Raw genomic sequence first — 22889 nt, forward strand, 5'->3', positions numbered from 1 at the left:
CCAAAGATTAATCAACTGATAAATTTTTGGAAAACGATACCAATTACCAGGTCTCACCACGAGGAGGTGACTACGCACGAGACCCGCCCATGAGTTATTTAACATTATGCATCGGTCTCGACATTCAACCTATTGGCAAGAATGTCGAGTTCTGACTCTACTTGATCATGGGCCTGCGTAAAGAGATAGTTGTTTCGTAGCCTAACTGCGAAACACATATCTCCAACGCAGCGCTTACATGAATCTTTACAAACGCAGAACAAAGCCTACGTAACGCACCATCCATCTCCCACACAACGATTACATCGATCAGTACAAATATCGTACAATAATTCGCATTCCTACTGGCATCATTCGGTATCAAACACACATTTATCTAACTTGGAATGAAAGGAAGAAAATGTAGCTACTGACACTGTATATACCATTTCGTGTCTCGCAGAAGGGACATACCAGTCGCTGTACTAAACTAGTTATCGTTCTATTTTTGCGACACTGTAAGATATTGAAGATACTGAAAAGTTAAAAACTCTAACGTGATCTCAATAAGTATCCCTTAAAAATGGGTAAACAAGAAAATGCCCGATGAATCAGATGATAAAGGAAAAAATCGCGGCGCGCCCGAAACGAACGAGATCGCGATCTCTCGAAAGAACTAACAAACCTACACGACGTACCCCCGTACACCAGATAACCCCGAGGTTCAGCGGAAAGCCCAAGAATTGACCGTAACTCGATTCCTGTTTCGCCGTTCGAAACTTACACGAGTCGCGGTCGATGGCGCCGACCGATGATGCTAGTGATCCACGGGTAATTCAGCCGTGGATCCAGCACATAGGCCAGCAACTTAACACACTCCAACTGAACATGTGGAACCCGGGGATGGACCGCTGAACAGGATTACGAAGGCAAGAGGCCTCAACTGAACAGTGGGGTCCACTCACGGGGAGGGACCGCTGAACAGGATTACGAAGGCATTGACCTCAACTGAACAGTGGGGTCCACTCCCGCGGGCCCGAACAGAATTACGGAGGACGTGAAATTGCAGGTCCCTGACCGAGTACCAAAGTACCAATCGGACAGGACTGCAGATCCACGACTGAATCCCCAACAGATTCGCTAGCATCACCGGCGCGACGACAACTCCCGCGATCCGATGCGAACGTCGAGCAGTCGTCGAGCAGTCACCAAGACAGAGGTGTCCTTGGGGCGACTTACGAATCCAAAGAGTTGTCCAGTGCACGTTGACCCGCACGTACGCGGAATAGGCGCGAGCGAGTACGTCACGCTACGGTTTGAAAGAACTGAGTGATCGCGAACCGATAAATCGCGAGTACAATAAGTACTGTGTGGTAAGCGAGTGAAGGGAGACGAGATTTTTCTTTTTTTCGTTCTAAGGTGGATAAATGTCGTTGTACAGAATGAGCTCACAATGCACTTAACATAGGTATCTACCTTACGATTAATTAAGACTAAAACGTACGCATCCCACGGTGTCCCACGATGTCCCACGATGTCCCACGGTGTCCAACGACGTCCAACGGTGTCCCACGGTGTCCCACGGTGTCCCACGGTGTCCCACGATGTCCCACGGCGTCCCACGGCGTCCCACGGCGTCCCACGGCGTCCCACGGCGTCCCACGGCGTCCCACGGCGTCCAACGGCGTCCAACGGCGTCCAACGGCGTCCAACGGCGTCCAACGGCGTCCAACGGCGTCCAACGGCGTCCAACGGCGTCCAACGGCGTCCAACGGCGTCCAACGGCGTCCAACGGCGTCCAACGGCGTCCAACGGCGTCCAACGGCGTCCAACGGCGTCCAACGGCGTCCAACGGCGTCCAACGGCGTCCAACGGCGTCCAACGGCGTCCAACGGCGTCCAACGGCGTCCAACGGCGTCCAACGGCGTCCAACGGCGTCCAACGGCGTCCCACGGCGTCCAACGGCGTCCAACGGCGTCCAACAGCGTCCAACGGCGTCCAACGGCGTCCAACGGCGTCCAACGGCGTCCCACGTTGCAGTCCAGTTTAGATTATCCAAAATTCTCTTCGTGGCTTTTCGTAATCCAAACTGGACTGTATTAGCGTGGTTCTTAGCTTGGTATCGAATTGTTGTGCAATGTTTGTACTTATCGATGTAGTGGTTTTCCAAAAGTTAATCGACTGATGAATCTGCGAAAACGATTACATCCATCAGTACAAGCATTGTACAATAATTCTCAACCGTACTGGCAACATTCGGTATCAATGATACATTTGTCTAACTTGGAACGAAAGAATGGAAATGAAAATGGAATTGACACTGCATATACAATTTAGAATCTTGCAGAAGAGACATACGACTCGTTGTACTAAACTTATGAAAATATCGAAAAGTTATATACTCCAACGTTACCGCAATATGCTTCTTTTAAAAATGGAGAAACGGGAAGAAGCCTGAACAATCAGACAATGGAAGAAAAATCATTTCGGTATCTAGCATACATATTTAATATGCTATGAAATGTTCATGTATGTAATTGAAATCTACTTTCTGCTAATTGATAAATTTGAAACAAACTCATTTACTTGATTTGGTATATGAAAGAAACAGGTATCTTTAAAACGAGAACATTTTATACATGAAAAATAAACTACTAATAATGGTTAATTATAGATCAAATTACTATTGATTAAATTTTAGCAGATATAGAGAATCATTTGTATCTTTTTAATCGAAACTAGGGTTACGTTGAAAACAAGTATTTTAAGTAATTGAATTTAATCTGAATTAAAAATGGAAAAGTTCATTTGGAATAACTAAGATGAGGGAAACCCCGATTATTATAAAATCACCTGCCTTATCTTTTAACTTTTAACTTTTAAGAATATGTCTTATAGCAGTATTTTCAGTAATAAACGTAGTAATAAGGGGCGCATTAATAAGGGGCGCTGAAAAAGAAACATAGCAGTAGCCAGAAGGGCTACTAAAATTCGATCGTGTTCCACTCTATATAAACCCGATCAACAAGCCGAGAGTGGAACTGAATATTCTTGTTTCGCAACGCTAATTTACTACTAATATTTATGAAGCAGAAAATTCTCAAAATCAAACACGACGAGTGCTTTGTTATATCTGCAATATCAATTAATCTACCATTAAAAAAAAAGAAAGAAATTCTGAAAATACCCGAAATTTGATACGCAACGCTAATAAGTATAAATCTATGCACTCGTATTTAAGCAATACGCAACACTAATAGCGAGAGATCGAAGTGCAACCATTTAGGAGGTTGCCGATGAACGATCACACTTGTACAGTTCTTGTAACTGTACGTGTGATCCAGGAACAGTGTCCGACAAATACAGTCGGAGGTTTTGGGCATTTTGTAAACGCAACTCTACTTAAGAAGACGCGATCATTCATTATCGCAACGCTACCTCTTAAAGTGAATTTAATGAAAATTATTATTTACTATATGAAACTATATGCTATTGCTGCTTGCAATACTATAAAACTAATTGAAAACTAACATTTTTATAATCCAATTTTAAACAATAGAAAACAGGAAAAATTCTAAAAATTGCAAAAGACAATCGCGATATCGTAATTCGCAACTCTAAAGCAAACGCGATTATCATTTTATCGCAACTCTAATTCAAACCGTAATCATTCTCTCGCCACACTAATGAAAAACCGCGATGTTATTTCGCAACTCTAATACAACCCGTAATTAATTCATCGCAACACTAATAAGAAAAATCGCGAGTGGAGGGTTGACATATCGAAGTGCAACCATTTAGGAGGTTGCCGATGAACGATCACACTTGTACAGCTCTTGTAACTGTACGTGTGATCCAGGAACAGTGTCCGACAAATACAGTCGGAGGGTTTGGGCATTTTGTAAACGCAACTCTACTTAAGAAGACGCGATCATTCATTATCGCAACGCTAACTCTTAAAGTGAATTTAATGAAAATTACTATTTGCTATATGAAAAAGTTACTTTAAATATTCTGGTATTGCTACTTACAATACTATAAAATTAATTGAAAACTAACTCTTTTACGATCTAATTTTATACAATAGAAAATAGGATAAATTCTGATATGTATAGTTCTATAAGAAATTCAAAAAATTCATAATAAAATTTGCAAAAGACAATCGCGATATCGTAATTCGCAACTCTGAAACAAACGCGATTATCATTTTATCGCAATTCTAATTCAAACCGTAATCATTCTCTCGCGACACTAATGAAAAGCCGCGATATTATGTCGCAACGCTAATTCAACCCGTAATTAATCTGTCGCAACACTAATAAGAAAAATCGCGATTTGCCCAAAGGGACGATGGACCGATATATACATCGGTCAAAAAAGAAAAGACTACTACTACTACTACTACTACTACAAATAGTAAAAGCGAGCATAGTGACAAAGTAGTAACAATAATGACTTCCCATGCTCTGGATGACCCAGAGGATGGGGAGCCATTAGTAGTTGCCCTCTTGAGTGGCAGTTTGCCGGGCCTCTTCGGCTTATAGCCTCTTCTTTCTTCGGGCGCAATGCCCGCTGAAACTTAATTCTAAGCTCGAGTCTTCTAAATCGCAAACAAAAAAAAAACTTGAAAATAAAAATATAAACCGCGGAAGCTGATTGAAGTACACATGGACTGACCAACGATCACAGCAGTGATCGTTGCCCACTCGCATGTGCGTGCTCGAGCAATATACGTTCGTTTCGAGCCCACTCGCGACCGCGACCGCGAAATTCAAAAAATCGATAGGCAAAACCAGAGACGAGAGCATGCTCTACTCGTGCCAGTTTCGCCGTCGATTTTTCAAATAAGTTTCCAGAAACAGGTTGGTCACACGAAAACGCGCCTACCCGACCAGAGACTGTGCCAACCTGCCCGGCCCTACCTACTTATAATTAACAGACATACCAGAAAGTATACTACCTATCCTACCTAGCCCTATATTTAAAAATGGCAAAACAGGCACACCAACACACTCGCTCCACGGTTCTCACACAAACGCTCGGGCGCAAAGGTCCTACACTAGAGAGGACGTCCCGGGACGCCTCCGCCACCCGAGCTTAACACACAGCATGCACACTCTAAGGTACGTACCGTTTCCCTGAAATCGACTGACGAAGGCTAGTGACCATTGCGTAAGACGTGATAAAACACGTCTGAGGAAATGATATCGTTAAAATAAATGTAGGTAAACTTGGAATTGTAATTGTATTTTACGGCAATATTAAAAGCGTGGTTACACTTAACCGCGTGGATGATATTATCAGAAATTGTGATTGTAATGAGACGTAAATTAAATCGATATATGTCTCGACATTTTTAATATTTGAAGTTTTAACGAATGAGAAAAAGCGACGCAGTTCCACGGCCTACCAACACACACACATAACGTGGAAAATACGTCGTGCACGATACACTAACACATCGTCAGTCGCTGAGAAATTATTACATTACTTAATTCTAGCTCATCGTGCCCAATGTCTTTCTCCCATTCAAGTAGCACCTGGGCACGTGAATGAGATCCTGACAATGGGCACGGAAAGGGTTAAATCTGAAAATCCTGATCTAAAAAGATGATTAGTTTGTGTAATTTTTATTTAACGGACTGACGTTCTTTGATTTTATATTTTACTACTTCGTATCTGATTAAATCTACTTCATTAATTTAATAGCAACTAAGTAACTCTACTTTATTAATTTAACAAATTAGAACAAAATTTTAATATTGCAAAAAAAGTAGCGTTAATTGAAAAAGACTGAATCTCGATCAAATGGAATAATTGACTCTAAATATATTAGTAAGAAAGAAATAATCTCAGGCGATCTCTTTATCAAAGCACATACTCGAAAATGCAGAAGCAGTGTTCAAAATTATTGCTTTGATTCAAAAATCTGCCTGTCGCGAAGTGTCTTCTTGCACGTAAAATTTCACACATTCTTGTACGGGAAAAATTAATTTTAACTTATATTTTAAATTCTAGCCAAGTGAAATAAACGAACGTGACTTAATAGTGTCACGATTAATTCATTGCTTAAGATCAAGTATGTTTATGTTAAACAGGTATATTCGTGTACATATTTGCCATTTGCAAATATTTATACGGAATGTTAACATGCATATTTATAAATAACACGAATATATTCTCAAGTGTATGTATTTAAACTAATTATTATAATCGCGCTGTGCAAGAAGACCTATCCTAAACTAATAAATTTAAAAAAAGAATGTTACTACTCACGGGTATAAAAATACCCGCGGTCACTATGCTCGCAACAAAATTCTACGTAATACAACCGGTCACCCGTGCCGATTCGGACCTTTCATCCTACGACATGATTGAGTGACCGGAGGAACAAAAATGCATGCGACTCACCGTTCGATGCGGAGAAACAGAGGACGTTACCCTGGATGCTGCGGTATCCCAGCGAATATCATCAGGGAGACTAACATCAGGCAGGAACCGTGTAAAGTCCAGTGGTGGAAATGGCGGTTGTTTAAGGGCGGGTGGGGGTGGGGGGAGGGGGGTGAGGAAGAAGCGAAACGTCGTTTCGACAATTTTTTTCTTTTTCCTATCGAACGTTTATTTAGAAAATACTGCTATTTTTTTACGTTTAAAAATTATTATTAAGAAATTGAAACAAGTTTGAAAACTATTATTTAATTGAAAATTGTGAGATATTTTTCGATAGCAAACAAATGCTCATGAATAACGTGAATGCAATGCAATCGTTTGCAAGAATTATATTGTTCGCAATTAGAATGTATACTGTGAATTTTCGTTATTAGAATACGAAATATACATTCCAATAATACACTACAAACGCGTGTTTTAAATAATGGAAAATATTTGCAAGAATTCAAAAGTTCGCTACTAAATATGTTTAAAGAATACTGTGCAAACGCGCGCGAAACCTTGTTTCGAGGTATGTGAATCTACCTGTTACTAATTTGCAAGTTTATGACGTTATAACTCAATTTGAAACAATAAGATAATTCGGTAAAAATTGGTTTGGGATAAGAGAATGATTTCATACATCGGGATCTTTCAGAAGAATCAATGGACTCACGCGACGCACTCCTGTGCACAAAATAACCGCAAGATTCAGTGGAAAAAAAGAATAGATTTTTATATCTCGTTCCAAGTCAGATAAGTATCATTGTACAGAATGGGCTCAGAATGGATTCGACATAGCCAAGACATATCCCACGATGTCCAACGGTGTCCAACGGTGTCCAACGGTGTCCAACGGTGTCCAACGGTGTCCAACGGTGTCCAACGGTGTCCAACGGTGTCCAACGGTGTCCAACGGTGTCCAACGGTGTCCAACGGTGTCCAACGGTGTCCAACGGTGTCCAACGGTGTCCAACGGTGTCCAACGGTGTCCAACGGTGTCCAACGGTGTCCAACGGTGTCCAACGGTGTCCAACGGTGTCCAACGGTGTCCAACGGTGTCCAACGGTGTCCAACGGTGTCCAACGGTGTCCAACGGTGTCCAACGATGTCCCACGTTGCAGTCCAGTCTAGATCATCCAAAATTCTGTTGGAGGCTTTTGGAGACCCAAACTGGACCGACGGTATCCCACGGTGTCCCACGTTGCAGTCCAGTCTAGATCATCCAAAATTCTGTTGGAGGCTTTTGGAGACCCAAACTGGACCGACGGTATCCCACGGTGTCCCACGTTGCAGTCCAGTCTAGATCATCCAAAATTCTGTTGGAGGCTTTTGGAGACCCAAACTGGACCGACGGTATCCCACGGTGTCCCACGGTGCAGTCCAGTCTAGATCTTCCAAAATTCTGTTGGAGGCTTTTGGAGACCCAAACTGGACCGACGGTATCCCACGGTGTCCCACGTTGCAGTCCAGTCTAGATCATCCAAAATTCTGTTGGAGGCTTTTGGAGACCCAAACTGGACCGACGGTATCCCACGGTGTCCCACGTTGCAGTCCAGTCTAGATCATCCAAAATTCTGTTGGAGGCTTTTGGAGACCCAAACTGGACCGACGGTATCCCACGGTGTCCCACGGTGCAGTCCAGTCTAGATCATCCAAAATTCTGTTGGAGGCTTTTGGAGACCCAAACTGGACCGACGGTATCCCACGGTGTCCCACGTTGCAGTCCAGTCTAGATCATCCAAAATTCTGTTGGAGGCTTTTGGAGACCCAAACTGGACCGACGGTATCCCACGGTGTCCCACGTTGCAGTCCAGTCTAGATCATCCAAAATTCTGTTGGAGGCTTTTGGAGACCCAAACTGGACCGACGGTATCCCACGGTGTCCCACGTTGCAGTCCAGTCTAGATCATCCAAAATTCTGTTGGAGGCTTTTGGAGACCCAAACTGGACCGACGGTATCCCACGGTGTCCCACGGTGCAGTCCAGTCTAGATCATCCAAAATTCTGTTGGAGGCTTTTGGAGACCCAAACTGGACCGACGGTATCCCACGGTGTCCCACGGTGCAGTCCAGTCTAGATCATCCAAAATTCTTTTGGCGGCATTTGGAGATCCAAACTGGACTGGTGCGTAGTTCTTAGCTTGGCATCGTTTTCCAAAGATTAATCAACTGATTAATTTTTGGAAAAGGATGCCAATTACCAGGTCTCACCACGAGGAGGTGACTACGCACGAGACCCGCCCATGAGTTATTCAACATTATGCATCGGTCTCGACATTCAACCTATTGGCAAGAATGTCGAGTTCTGACTCCACTTCATGGGCCTGCGTAGAGAGATAGTTATTTCGTAGTCTAACCGCGAAATACCTATCTCCAACGCAGCGCTTACATGAATCTTCACAAGCGTAAAACAACGCAATATCTATCTCCCACACAACGCAAAGTTCATCTCCCATGCAACGATTACATCGATCAGTACAAACATCGTACAATAATTCGCAACCCTATCCGCACATTCCGTATCAAAGACACATTTGTCTAACTTGGAACGAAAGAAAAAAAGTGGGGCTACTACGGAAAAGGAGCCCCAACAATCAGACGGTGAAAGAAAAACCGCGGCGCGCCCAGAACGAACAAAATCACGATCTCTCGAAAGAACTAACAAACCTACATGACGTACCCCCGTGCACCAGATAACCCTAAGGTTCAGCGGAAAGCCCAAGCATTGACCTTCGCCCGATTCCTGTCACGTCGTCTGGATCTTATCACGGTTGATGTCACCTACCGATGATACTAGCGATCTAGCAAATAGGCCTGCGATTTAACACACTCCAACTGAACAAATGAAGGCCCGGGGAGGGACCGCTGAACAGGATTACAAAGGCAAGGCCCCAACTGAACAGTGGGGTCCACCCCCGCGGGTTCGTCACTTGAACAGGATTACGGAGGACGTGAAATGCAGGTCTCTGCCCGAGTACCGAAGTACCAATCGGACAGTATTGCGAATCGCAGGCATCAACAGTGCGATGACAACTCCCGTGATTCGAGGCAAACGACGAGCAGTCGTCGAGTAGTCATCAAGACAGAGGTGTGCTTGGGGCGACTTACGAATCCAAAGAGTTGTCCAGTGCACGTTGACCCGCACGTACCCGGAATACGCGCGAGCGAGTACGTCACGCTACGGTTTGAAAGAACTGAGCGACCGTGAACCGATAAATCGTGGGAACAATTTTTCCAATGTGGTAACCGAGGGCATCACGAGAGACGAGATTTTTATTTTTCGTTCCAAGATAGATAAGTATCTTTGTACAGAATGAGCTTACAATGCACATAACATAGGCATCTATCTTATGATTAATTAAGGCTAAAACGCTCGCATCCCACGGTGTCCCGCGATGTCCCACGGTGTCCCACGGTGTCCCACGATGTCCCACGGTGTCCCACGGCGCCCCCGCGGGGGGGTCTTAGTCCGGTCTAGATCACCAAAACTATTTTGGATGATCAAGACCAGACTATATTGAAGTAGTTTTTAGCTTGATATCGTCTCTCAAATACTAATACTAATATTCAAAATAGTACTTGCTGTATTATTATTTGGGAAACGATACCAATTACCGGGACCCACCACGAGGAGGTAACTACGCTCGGGTCCCATTTACATAAACAGTTTTTAAGCATTGGAAGCAGACATGTAAAATTATTTTATAATAAAGCAACATTGTAGCGGCGATATTGTTTTGCCCGGAGTGTATTTGTTCTTACATTGCTTGTAATCTAACGGTCTTGATACTCCGAGGCAAAACAACAACATGATTGAAATGTCCTCTGACTCATGTGCAGCTACAAATAAGATGTCGTTGCCTTCGGTTAAATTGCACTTGCTTCCTTGATTCCATGAATATGGTGTTGTGTCCTTGGTTTTGAGCAGACATGGAAAATTACATCTTAAAATTGCACTCTGTGTTACCACAGGTTTTATACGAAATAGTGAAATGAGAAATTAAATACTGTATTTAAAATTAAAAAATAATGCTATATAGAAATAAAATAGCACTTCAAAGACTTGATAGATTTCGTTAATAAAATAAATCAAAGTAAATCATTGATTCACTCACTACGAATTGATGGTAATGATTTAAATCAATGAATATAGAGTTACTTCCGATTAACGGTACAACTGTTATAAATTAAGTGCATAATTACTTTGAATTCATAGGAGAATGTGGTTATAAATTATTGGTATAACTGTTAAGAATTAATGGAGTAATTGTTTTAGATTAATGGCACAAATGTTATAAATTAATGGCTTAGATGATATAAATTAATAGTTTAAATGTTATAAATTAATGGCTTAGATGTTGTAAATTAATAGCTTAAATGTTATAAAGTACTAATTTAAATTTAATAAATTATTAGTTAAAATGTTATAACTTATTAGCTTAAATGCTATAAATTAATAGTTTAATTGTTATAAATTAATAGCATAAATGTTCTAAATTAATAGTTTAGACGTTACAATTTAATAGCTTAATTGTAATGGTAGAAAAACTTACCAATATGTCAACAAAAGTTCTTGAAAGTTGTCGATGTTCTCCACACGAGAGTTTAAGCGAAAATGCGCTCGCGCGCGAGTCGGATGTTTCTTATATACTATCCGGTGACATTCCGGATGACTGGTGTTTTGTAACGTATGCAACGAATGAAAATCATGAAAAGTGTTTTTTCTATTATAACACAATCAAATTAAATAATTTTGTAATATTTATTGTAAATTGACGTCTTTGGTAATTTGTTACAATAATTATTTTTATAATTTTTATATTTTTTACAAGGTAAAACTATATTTCCTGTTCTGTGGTACTAGGTTTTGAGTTTAAACTATGTTAATCCTTATTAAATGCGATTTTATGTGTAGAATAATTGTACTGTAATGGACGAACATATAGTTGACCATTGGTCAACACTGTACGCCCATCCCAAAGAAAAAAGAATTCATACAATATTTTAATATGTAATACGTGATTACAATATTTTTTTTAAATTTCCTCCATAAGATTTTTTATTTTTCCCACCTACCACGATGTTTTATAACAATTTATAAATTTCCGCAACTGAATTGTATATGCATACAATTTCGTAATTCTTTGCATATAAGTATCGTTATTCCGTAATTATCTATTAAATATATAAATTTAACATATTTTCACACCCGCGCAATTCTGCTTTACTTTTTAATATAGCGTTATATTAATGTTTTGCTTCATTGATTTAATTGCTCGCATTATTTTATTTAACAAATTTGGTTTATACTTAAAATCCATTTATTTCTACCTGTCGCAGGACAATTACGTAGTTCATATAATTAAATCATAATATATAATTATAATTATATTATAATATATAATCATAATATAATTCTCTATAAATATTTATTGTAACAAATGAAAGATTTTTATATGTTTGTCCGTGGAATTTTTTTAATACTGTCTTGGTAATTATTTACTAAAAACGAAAAACGTTTCATTAAATGGAAAATGAGGTATTTCACAATACTAAGTTCTGGTATAATCTGACCATAAACAAAATGAATGTGTAATATACATCCAAGGAATCTCCAAATCCTTTGACAGCCAAAGAAATCTTCGATACCCAACGTTACTTTTAACATCCAATCACAATTTCCGTATAAATCTTTCTTCGCAGATTCAATTTTTCAGTGAATAATTTTTTGATCCACCTCTCAATAACTTGTCAACGAAATAAACTCACGAACGTGAACAAAACATCTCGCTATACGTATAGATCTTCTCATCACTTGTCTGTCTTACATCGCTAATCATCGATAACTAGGATTGACACGAATTTGGACTAGCATAATCAATCATGTAACCAAGACACGGTCGCGATAAACGAAATCAACGAATCACCAGAGCATCGGAGCGTGTTCTTGCGCAATTTACGTGAAAAGCCGAGAAAACGAATATCAACGAATGATAATTAACGAGCGTTCGTTAGCAGGGCGTAATTACAGCGGAATCGATTAAGCGCGAGGGGCACATCGGTATTCCCGGCTGTTCTTGGAGCTGGGGATAACGCCTGACGAGAGAAAATGATAGCAGCAAGCACGAAATAAGGAGAGTCAACCCCAAGAGCCCCGACACGAGCCGTATTGGCATTGCTGGCAGATTCAATTTAAGATAGCCGCGAACTCTGGACTCTCTGAATACGGCGTGCTATATTAGAGTTCGTGGAAGTTTACTGTACCAACACCTCCCCAACACATCCATAAGGGGGCGAGAAAGCCGGTTGAATTATGCTTCGCGGCGTTAACCATTCGCCCACGATGTATCCGGTGGCTTCATAATTTCTAATGGGCACGCAAACATCGTTACACGCCGATTAAGGACTTAACAGTTTGCTTTTTTCGATACAAGTGACTAACATGGTCGATCGACTTTAATATGGGGGGGGGGGATTATGTTATGGTTTCAGGAGATCTGTTAACTCGGTTCGTGTAATACAATATTTAGAATGTTACAGGAAAGGACAATTTGAAAATTCCGGTAATGCGTGATAGTAAAATTATCATCTACACATCCGATGTAATGGAATAAGATGAGTGGAATGCCTGAGCACTTCGATCGTTAGACTGCGGATTTCTATGGATTTATACGATGTTTAAAGGTGTAAAAATTGATTTGTAGAGTTCATAGAATATACGAATATTATATAAAATATAGTACGGTGTTTCTCGTCATTTTGAATAGGTAAAATAGGTTTTTAATTGATAGACACAGGTATAGGATTTTCGAAATCCTTAAGTGGGAAAAAAATTTTTGCAAGTCATTCGTTCGGTTAGAAGTATTGTTTTCAAGTATAGAGGAAATATTTTGACACATTTCGATATAATATAAATAAATATTTTTAAATATTAGAAAGTACGGATATATTCGGCCAGTCCAGTGAACAAACGATTAACAGGAATAGATATATCCGTTCTCATCGATAAAAGGTAGAATATCTGTTCGAACAGCCATCCAGTTAGTCCTCCTTCTAACTAGACGTCACGAAGATTTATCGTAATCGCGGATAAATCTGTCACATTTTGCCGACTGCTTGTGGAATTGTACGCGATATTCTTCGGCGTGGAAACAACTCGTTGTCGCACTAAGGCGGATAATTTGTTACAAACCGAAATTTTCAACTCGTTTCGAAGTTTCTCTGCGCCCGTTCACAGGGATCGGATCTTTTTCACTGATTCCTGTTTACCGAATCTGTGATAACGAATCGAATTTTTCAGTTGGGCGTTATCTCGACGGAGATTTTTATTCGGGTTCCCTCGACTGGGTTGATTTGCGGCGTCATATGTCTGCGTCCGTCGTCACAGTTGCGTTTGTTGAATCGATTGTTTCACAGTCGAATGCGAAACAAGCTCGGTTATTTCTATAAATATAGTTAAACTTTGGTAACTCGTATTTCAAAGGAGGGGAGTCGAGCTATGGTGGTTTTTCAATTTTTCCAGTAAGATAGATTTAACAAACGAAATCGACCGAAAGAGGATTTATAGCATAAAGTTAACATCCTATTAACTTTATTAAATTAATATTTTTCAAATTGTAGAGACTAAGACAGAAACAAACTCGGCTTTATTTATTTATAAAATTAAATGACAGCTTACACGAATCACAAGCCAAACGGATCGATTTCAGTTTCTGTAAGTTTCTCAATTTTATTAAAAAAGTACAAAAATTCTGTACTTACCGTTCATCGTCGTTACAACAGTTAATATTATATCCATTCATGTCGTCGTAAATATCGTGTTTGTATATGTAACTTTAAAATATAAAAACGTTACCGTATTTAGTAATGAATATTTCTGCTATTTTCCAAAATTAGGCCCGTTAGCATTAATCATTTCTGTATTAATATCATTTATAATTCTGTGAACAATTTGATATTCAGAATGCGAGCCAAGAGATAATATCGCTTGTGGAATAGGCTGAGAAATTAAGTTTTACTTGTCATACTTAGTCATTCTTCTTCGATTGCGTGGAACATGATTACTAGTTTATTTACACGCGATAATCCCTACAATCTCGATGTTTTATATTACGCGCACATCTAAATTTCTGACGTGTAACACGGACGAGTCTGGTCGAACAACGCGATAACTTATCTTGACGTATTTCCAAACGAAGTTGAAACTATGGCGAAAAGTTTTTGCTTTGGCGAAACTATTGTAATTCAGGTAGTTTGGCGAAGCCTAATGAATGCTGAAACGTTTGTTCGAACTTCATTTTATCTAATTTCAAACGAGATAACTAGGAACTCTGTTGATCTTATTTTACGATAGATCGTTCTTTATTTTCCGCTATTTGACTTTTCTTCTTCGTTCTTGGGAATTTAATCTTGAAATCTCTCGATACTCTTCCTTGTTTCACTATGTTAACGCGAGCTACGTTAGGAGACTTAACGTGACCATATCTCGTAACATAAATCCACTTTACTTCCCTACTGTGTAATCTCGCAAGTCGAATTCCTATTTCAACGAGAGACAACCATGTTCCATCCCCGCATTGATTAAAGTTTTAACCCCACGTGATTCCTAGCCAATCTCACCCTACTTCCCTTCGAACGAGCCTTTAAGATCACATCTCTCTGGTCCGTGGTGACCCCCATTGACCCTTATCTATGTTCCCGAGAGCAGATCTCGTTTATTTAACTGGATCTATCGTTGCACTCGAAACCATTCGTCTTTCTTTTCTCTCTCCTATCAAATTTGTCGTTTTTTAATTAATCGTAATAAAGGGTAATATTGTATGTTCAAAGAAATGGTACTGTGACTTTTTGTAAAAATATTATTGGGCCATGCTTTTCCATAATGCTGTTGGCATGGTAATTTTATGCAGCTCTTGATGCTTATTACTTAACGGTGTTTCTTCTTCGATCATACTCTTGTTTATTCTTTTCCTTGCATACCTAATAATTCATTAGATAATTCATGAAATATACAATACCGTTAAGTTCTATTAAAAATTCCACGATTTTTCTGTATGAAGTACTGCGTCACTAGAAGTTTGCTTCCAGGAAGTTTGTTTATTTCTATTTTTTTTTATTTCTATTTTTGTTTATTTCTAAAACAATAATTAAACGTTTAACTAATAATGAACGTTAATAATCAAAAGACGGGAATGGCATCATTGTTATACATCAATAAATTAATATACAATTAATTATTATACGTTCATATGATATATTCGTGTAATATATTCACGTGATACTATTTTTGTATGGAACGAATAATCCATATAACTGAAATGCGTATAATTAACTGTACATATAATGGAAGTTCACTCGTTCTCTCCAATATCTACGATTTCTCGTTCGAATAATAGAAGTTCAGATGAGTGAATTCAATCGGCAGAACTTCAATTAATCGGGCGCTAACTAAAATTTCCTTTTCATAAATGAAGTTCGAATAAGTGGAGTTGTACTAAATGACGTTATTATTCTCCTCCTGAAATAGAATATTCTACGTATACCCGGTTTGTTGAAGCATAAACTAAAAATTGTTGACGCCGAAAGACATAATTAGGTTGCTGCATACATTCTCATTATATAAGTCGATATAAAGCGTGGTTTTAAAATTGAGTGGAGGCGAAAGAAGATATTTCCATTAATCTCCTAATGATCAAGCGTTAAGAATGGTTTTTATAATGACAGATTTGATGTCAGAAGATTTTCAAACCGAAGACGCTAAATAATAAGACCGAAGGGATGCAATAAGTTCTTTTTTTTTTAAATGACAGCTTCGAAGATTTTTATGAAAGTTTACTATCCCAAAAATCGTACCATCATAATTTTACCATCTCGCTACAGTAATTAAATTTTTAATGAAATTTCAAAATGTTTGGTATAACATGTACGATGTACACACAAAAGTTTTCTATGGTTAGTGTTGAAATATTTTCGCCGGTCATCTTGAATGGACATCGTAAATGGAATTTCTATTATATGTACATGACTCAACTGGAAAAAGTATGTTTTCCAGAAAATGAGAAACACTGATTTTGGATATAATCAAATCAAATTTCCGAACAAGGAAAATAACGCTCATAAAACAGCTTCAAGTGTTCTTTGTTTCTCATTTTTAATTCTTAACCCTGGAAAATCAACCTTCGTATCAGTACACAATTAACAATGAGATGCATTTGTAGGATGCAGCACAATAATCGATATTTCGACTCCTAGCCGGTCGAATTACGAAGATAAATAAGATTTTCATAATCGGACGACGAGTGACCCTGCAACATTTTCGCGGTCATAACTCGAAAATCGTGATTTTCGCTTTGCTTCATCAGGGCAGACCTGAAAAATACGTCATCTAATCGTCGTGAAAGTTTCAAATCTACGATATAAATATCTACATTTTATAGAAAATAAAAATCTCGACGCTTAAACCATCGATTTATGCAACGTCTAATTAATACGCGGCTAATGTCAGACCCTGGAAATAGCGTGCGGCATTTTCCATTCGCTACATGGCGCCCATTAAAGACAAATCCTGTCGGTCTGAATCGATCGAACTCATCGAGCACTGAGCTTCGAATTCTAGCGGCTGCTGGCGAATCAGAGTAGAACGGGACGGGTTTGCATAGGATTCTCGCTGATCTAAAATTCGAAAAGGACCGGGCGGACGATGACAGATCAATACACGCCCCATCCTTCTATTCTCCTTTCCCTTGCTGCTGCTCCTCGTCCGCGGAGAATCTTCCGCCCTTACTGCAATTCCTTTCGTGCGCTCTCCCCTATAATGGAGCGCCATAGAAGCGGGCTGTCTTCTTCCCTAGACTGATCCTTTTATATGATAATTGCAACGTATTTGCCAGAGATCGTGTATAAACTGGCGGGCTTTATTGGGACGAAGCACAGTGCATTGTGGCCTGGCCGCAAGGTCGACAGATTCGAGCCACCCATCCCTCCGCGCCTTTCTCCGCTTTCTTCCGCATTTTCGTGTCTCGAACGTCTTCGTCATCTTTGCTAGACGCTTTTCCGTACAACCTCTTACCACTCTCCCTTTTTCCCCCGCTTTGTCTATCTGACCCTCTCTCATTTCTTCAACCAGGAAATTGTGATTTCTTACTGTTTCGATTTTTTGAAAGATTTTCCCAAGAAGGGGAATAAGGTAACGGTGAAAGTTCGATAGGAATGATTTTTCGTTCCCAATGGACTGCGTGTGTTAGGTGGATTTCGATGGAGTTTTAATGCGGTACATTGTTTTCGTGTAGCAAATGGATCGGTACATATGATAGACTTTGACGTATCTCTCCGGTTTGTTATATTGTTAATAAGAACGACTGTTGGGTAATGTAATGGTAGTTTATAATATAACAACTTTGCGATTTCAAACTAATAAGAAATTTAGAAAATTTTGAATTATAATTATATATTCACCTATCACAGGGTTTATTTTTATTGTTATATTGGCTTACGAAGATTTCCTCGAATTTGTAAAGAATATATGTATTCGTTGTTAGATATCAGCTGCTTTTGCAGTTATGGGAGATTTAAATGCTAAGATATATAGAAAATACGTGTATATAGAAATACAATACGTACACGTTACTAAACAGTGAAAGAGTTTATACATAAATTCTAACGTCACTATCATAAGGGGGCGAAAATACACGACAAAAGTTCTTTAAAAAAGTTTGGGAACTTGTAATTTGTCCTCTGAACCTATTTAAAAGTTTCTCTATTAAGATGATGTATTTAATCTACTTTGCCGCAGAATCATTAATATCAAATAGCTTTACAAGTTAGTCCTGTGAAGCATACTGTAATCTCCGTGCATTATGGTTCTTCTTGCAAATTTTAATGCTATAAATGAATAGTTTAATTGTTATAAATTAATAGCATAAATGCACTAAATTAATAGTTTAAATGATATAATAGCTTAAATGTTATAAAGTACTAATTTAAATTTAATAAATTATTAGTTAAAATGTTATAACATATTAGCTTAAATACTATAAACGAATAGTTTAATTGTTATAAATTAATAGCATAAATGCTCTAAATTAATAGTTTAAATGTTATATAGTATTAATTTAAATTTAATAAATTATTAGTTAAAATGTTATAACATATTAGCTTAAATGCTATAAATCAATAGCTCAATTATTATAAATTAATAGTATAAATGTTCTAAATTAATAGTTTAGACGTTACAATTTAATAGCTTAATTGTAATGGTAGAAAAACTTACCAATATGTCAACAAAAGTTCTTGAAAGTTGTCGATGTTCTCCACACGAGAGTTTGAGCGAAAATGCGCTCGCGCGCGAGTCGGATGTTTCTTATATACTATCCGGTGACATTCCGGATGACTGGTGTTTTGTAACGTATGCAACGAATGAAAATCATGAAAAGTGTTTTTTCTATTATAACACAATCAAATTAAATAATTTTGTAATATTTATTGTAAATTGACGTCTTTGGTAATTTGTTACAATAATTATTTTTATAATTTTTATATTTTTTACAAGGTAAAACTATATTTCCTGTTCTGTGGTACTAGGTTTTGAGTTTAAACTATGTTAATCCTTATTAAATGCGATTTTATGTGTAGAATAATTGTACTGTAATGGACGAACATATAGTTGACCATTGGTCAACACTGTACGCCCATCCCAAAGAGAAAAGAATTCATAATATCAAATAGCTTTACAAGTTAATCCTGTGAAGCATACTGTAATCTCCGTGCATTATGGTTCTTCTTGCAAATTTTTTCTATAATTATTTATTATGATACAGTAAACATATTCACTGGTCGAGTTAAAATATCCTAATATATATATATAAATTATAATGTGCAGTTATTGCAATTATTCTCTTAAAACGACATTTTAAATTAACGTTTAAAGTGTGAAAAATATAAAGGGAGAAAATAAAGATAATCACACTTTAGTTACCTAAAAGCGTAGCTAGTAGTTGATGATTCAGAGTGATGCTTAAATTATAACATCAAAATATGAAAACATTATATCAATTGAATCGCATCAACTGAAACTACTTCGACATTCCTCTCGAACTGCATTAAACATTTCACGCTACAATATCCTGCAATCTCGCCCTACAATTTGTTATAAAATTTAGATTATACCAAATTTATTACGCGCTATAAGTTAATACATTATTGATGGTAGACGTGAATCGACGTTTTCATTTTATGATCGTTGAAGACGTGAAACGTGAATCGACGTTTTCATTTTATGAACGTTGAATACGTGAAACGTGAATCGACGTTTCTCATTTCATAAACATTGACGCATTTTCCAAAAATATGTCGCAACTGCGGTAACATTTGTTTCACAACGTACCGTCAGCAACGTTAATGTTACTATGTCCGGACATCAGTAGGAACAACTCTCCAACCTACTCTTGCAATTCTCCAAACGCATTAACCTCAACCTTAACATCCTCTAACTTTTTAGCCACCAAAGGTGACCACCCCTGAGAATTTCAACAATCACGATCGGTTCACCGGGTGTTTAACGATTGAAGATTTCTCGTGTGGTCCATCCAGGCAACGGTAGAACGCTGGCATTTCTAATTTATCCATCTACACACACAGCAATTCGAAAGCTCTCTTACGAGGCCACTAAATATTCATGTAGAGTCATCGCGAAAGGAAGAAGAGTAGCGGAACGCCCGGAGGGTTCTAAGCAATTTCAAAGAAAAGATTATGTTTCCGCGGACAGAGGCGAATGAGAGTGGCTGGATGCCGCAAGAGCCGGCGTGGGGGTGGATCGTCGACTAACAGGGAGGAGGAAGAACTAGCGAAGGGGTGGAAGGGCTCGGGGAAAAAAGTGAAACTAATTTTCGTTCGAGCCTGAGCTCTCTCTCTCTCTCTCTCTCTCTCTCTCTCACTCACTCTTTTTCTCTTCTTTCCCTGTTCCCTGGGTTGGTTCGAAAAGTTTCCCCTGCTTACCTAGCAGGAAGTTGCTTGGTATCCGCGGTACGTTAATCCCGCAAATAGATGACTTTACGAAATGGTACGAGGCTGTCTGGGAAAACGGCGAATCCTACGGTAAAAAGGATAAGCTCGCGCAGCCCGCGGGATGTTGCTCGTTCCTTCTCGTACCTTCTCAACCATGCTGGAAACGTGCCGCCGTTTTGTAGACTGCTAGGATATCGGTCTCGTGTTATCTGTACGAGAACCTGACAAACATTCCTTCGTGATTCCGACCTGCCGCCGTAATTCGTCGAACTACGTTGCTCCGTGCAGCTTGAGGGCTGCGCCCGCTGGCTGTTGATTGCAAAACGGCGGGGGTGGAATCTAGAAATTGACACGTGTTACGGGGAACAGATGGTATTTGTTGGTCCAGAGCGACACGTAGTTTTGTACCATGTTTAGTGTGCCTTGAGCTTTTGGTCGATATTTGTGCCTGCAGGATGTTGGACCTCAGATCTGTTCGATGGGTCGGAGGATTAAATAAGGTTGCAACGTTACGATTATTATTTTCGCTTTTACAGTTACTTTCTTGTGGACTTACTAGCATGCGTGTTAGTAGATGGTTATTTGAAAAAAATACGTTGAAATGCAAGGTGTGATTTATTTGGTTATGAAGATCGTTAGTTTTAACGGTTGCTAAGTAAAATGCTTTACTTGAATTGTTTAAAATAAAGATATTGCCCGGTTCGCTTCGTTCCTTGTCCGATGCATTTGAAATTGAGACAAGTGTGTCTACTCGTGATTTTTATTAATTACTGATTCTTTAACCTGTCAAATTGAAACTTTCATACTTACGGAATTAAAAGATAATAAAGATAAATGGATTTTTATAAATTATGACACGAGCAAACATATTTTTAACGGGAATAAAACGATGGATAATAATTCTTCAAATAGGAGAATTATTATTTCTAAGTGATTAAAAATTTGAACGACGAGTTGGTAATAATTAATTTCATAGCATATTCTTCTACCATCATATAGCTGATAATTATTCATTTGTATCTTCCGTCTCTAGTAAATATATTTCTAAGTGAATCAAACATCGATTCGATCTCAGCATGAACAACGATCCATTTACAGGGCTGCATGTTTTTCGCATTTTCAGAGTGTTTTGTGGAACAGCTTACAGCTGCAGATCAAATTCTATTTCAAGTCGTATCCTGGACGTGGCACCCGTTGTTTTTAATTTTCCAAAACGTAAAAAATTCCGCTGGCAGAGGTTTTTTCAGGCGTTTCCAGCAGACCCATTTTAATCCACGGCACGTTGCAGCCGTTGAAACGGGTGGGAAGCTCGACCGCTTTCACAGTCACTTAGTTCCTCAAGTAGAGAGAGGGATAAGAAGGACAGAGAGGGTGGAAGGAAAAGGGCCAGCAGAAGAGCACTTAAACACTCTGACGGTTAAATTTAAACTGCCCCGTGTTGCGCGGACTATCATCCCTCGGTGTTGATCTGCACGGTAATCTCGAGATTCGACTGATGCTGTCTTCCCACTTCCGCTCTCGGTTACTTAACCTACTTTCCACTGATCGTTTCCATTCCTTCGTTGAATGTTGCTGTTCATTGCCGTTCTTTTGTGCTTCTTTCTATTGCCTGAATGTGATTCTGTTTTATACTGTTTAGCTGCAAGGATTGTGAAAGAAACTGAAAGATAATTTCATGAGAAATCGTTATTAGCAATTACATCCTTTTTTTTTAAATGATAGAATTTTACTATTAAAATATTGACAATGATACGTTCGTCGATTCAAATTTCAATAATTACGTTTCATTTTATTCGTTCAACGATTATTCCTAATTTATGTGGAACATATTTCTTTATCAACTTCCATGTTCTTTAATTAACACTGTATCTTCTTCTTGGTGCTGCTTTATTTTCCAATTTTAGTTCAGTTTTTCAATTTTAGCAGTTTTATTACTGCACGTTATTTATTATTTTCTTTCCTATTGTTAATAATAAATAGACCAGTAATACGTGATATTCAATTGTTTCTACTGTAAACGTATTATTTGTAGGAAAATAATAAAATAAGAATCTAGAAAATTTAAATATTCGTTCATCGAGTTTTCTTTTGTAACAAGAACTAAGTTGTTTCAGGTGCAGCGGTAACTACGCCAGGTCATCTGCTTCATCGTCCTTCTCTCCACTCACTTTTTCCCTTCTTCCAATTCGTTTCCCCATTTCTTTCCTTTCGTCCGTGTCATTCCATCTACCTTGCTCCCTTTAACCACTAGCTGGAGTTCCCTGGCCCTGCATCCAATTTACGTGCTATTCCACCTGTGTTCATGAACCAGCGTGTATTTAGACGCGTTCGAGCGGTGTGCAGCAGCATAAACGCTTGGATGTTACGACATAGCAGAGACATAGCGTTTCACTTCCGCGAGAATCTAATGGCTGTGGCAAACGAAGGACCATCCAGAAGAATCCTTTTACTTCGAGTCTTCTTACAGGCTCAAATAAT

This window comes from Bombus vancouverensis, chromosome 3 (assembly GCF_051014615.1).
Source record: "Bombus vancouverensis nearcticus chromosome 3, iyBomVanc1_principal, whole genome shotgun sequence".
NCBI classification, from domain to species: Eukaryota; Metazoa; Arthropoda; class Insecta; order Hymenoptera; family Apidae; genus Bombus; species Bombus vancouverensis.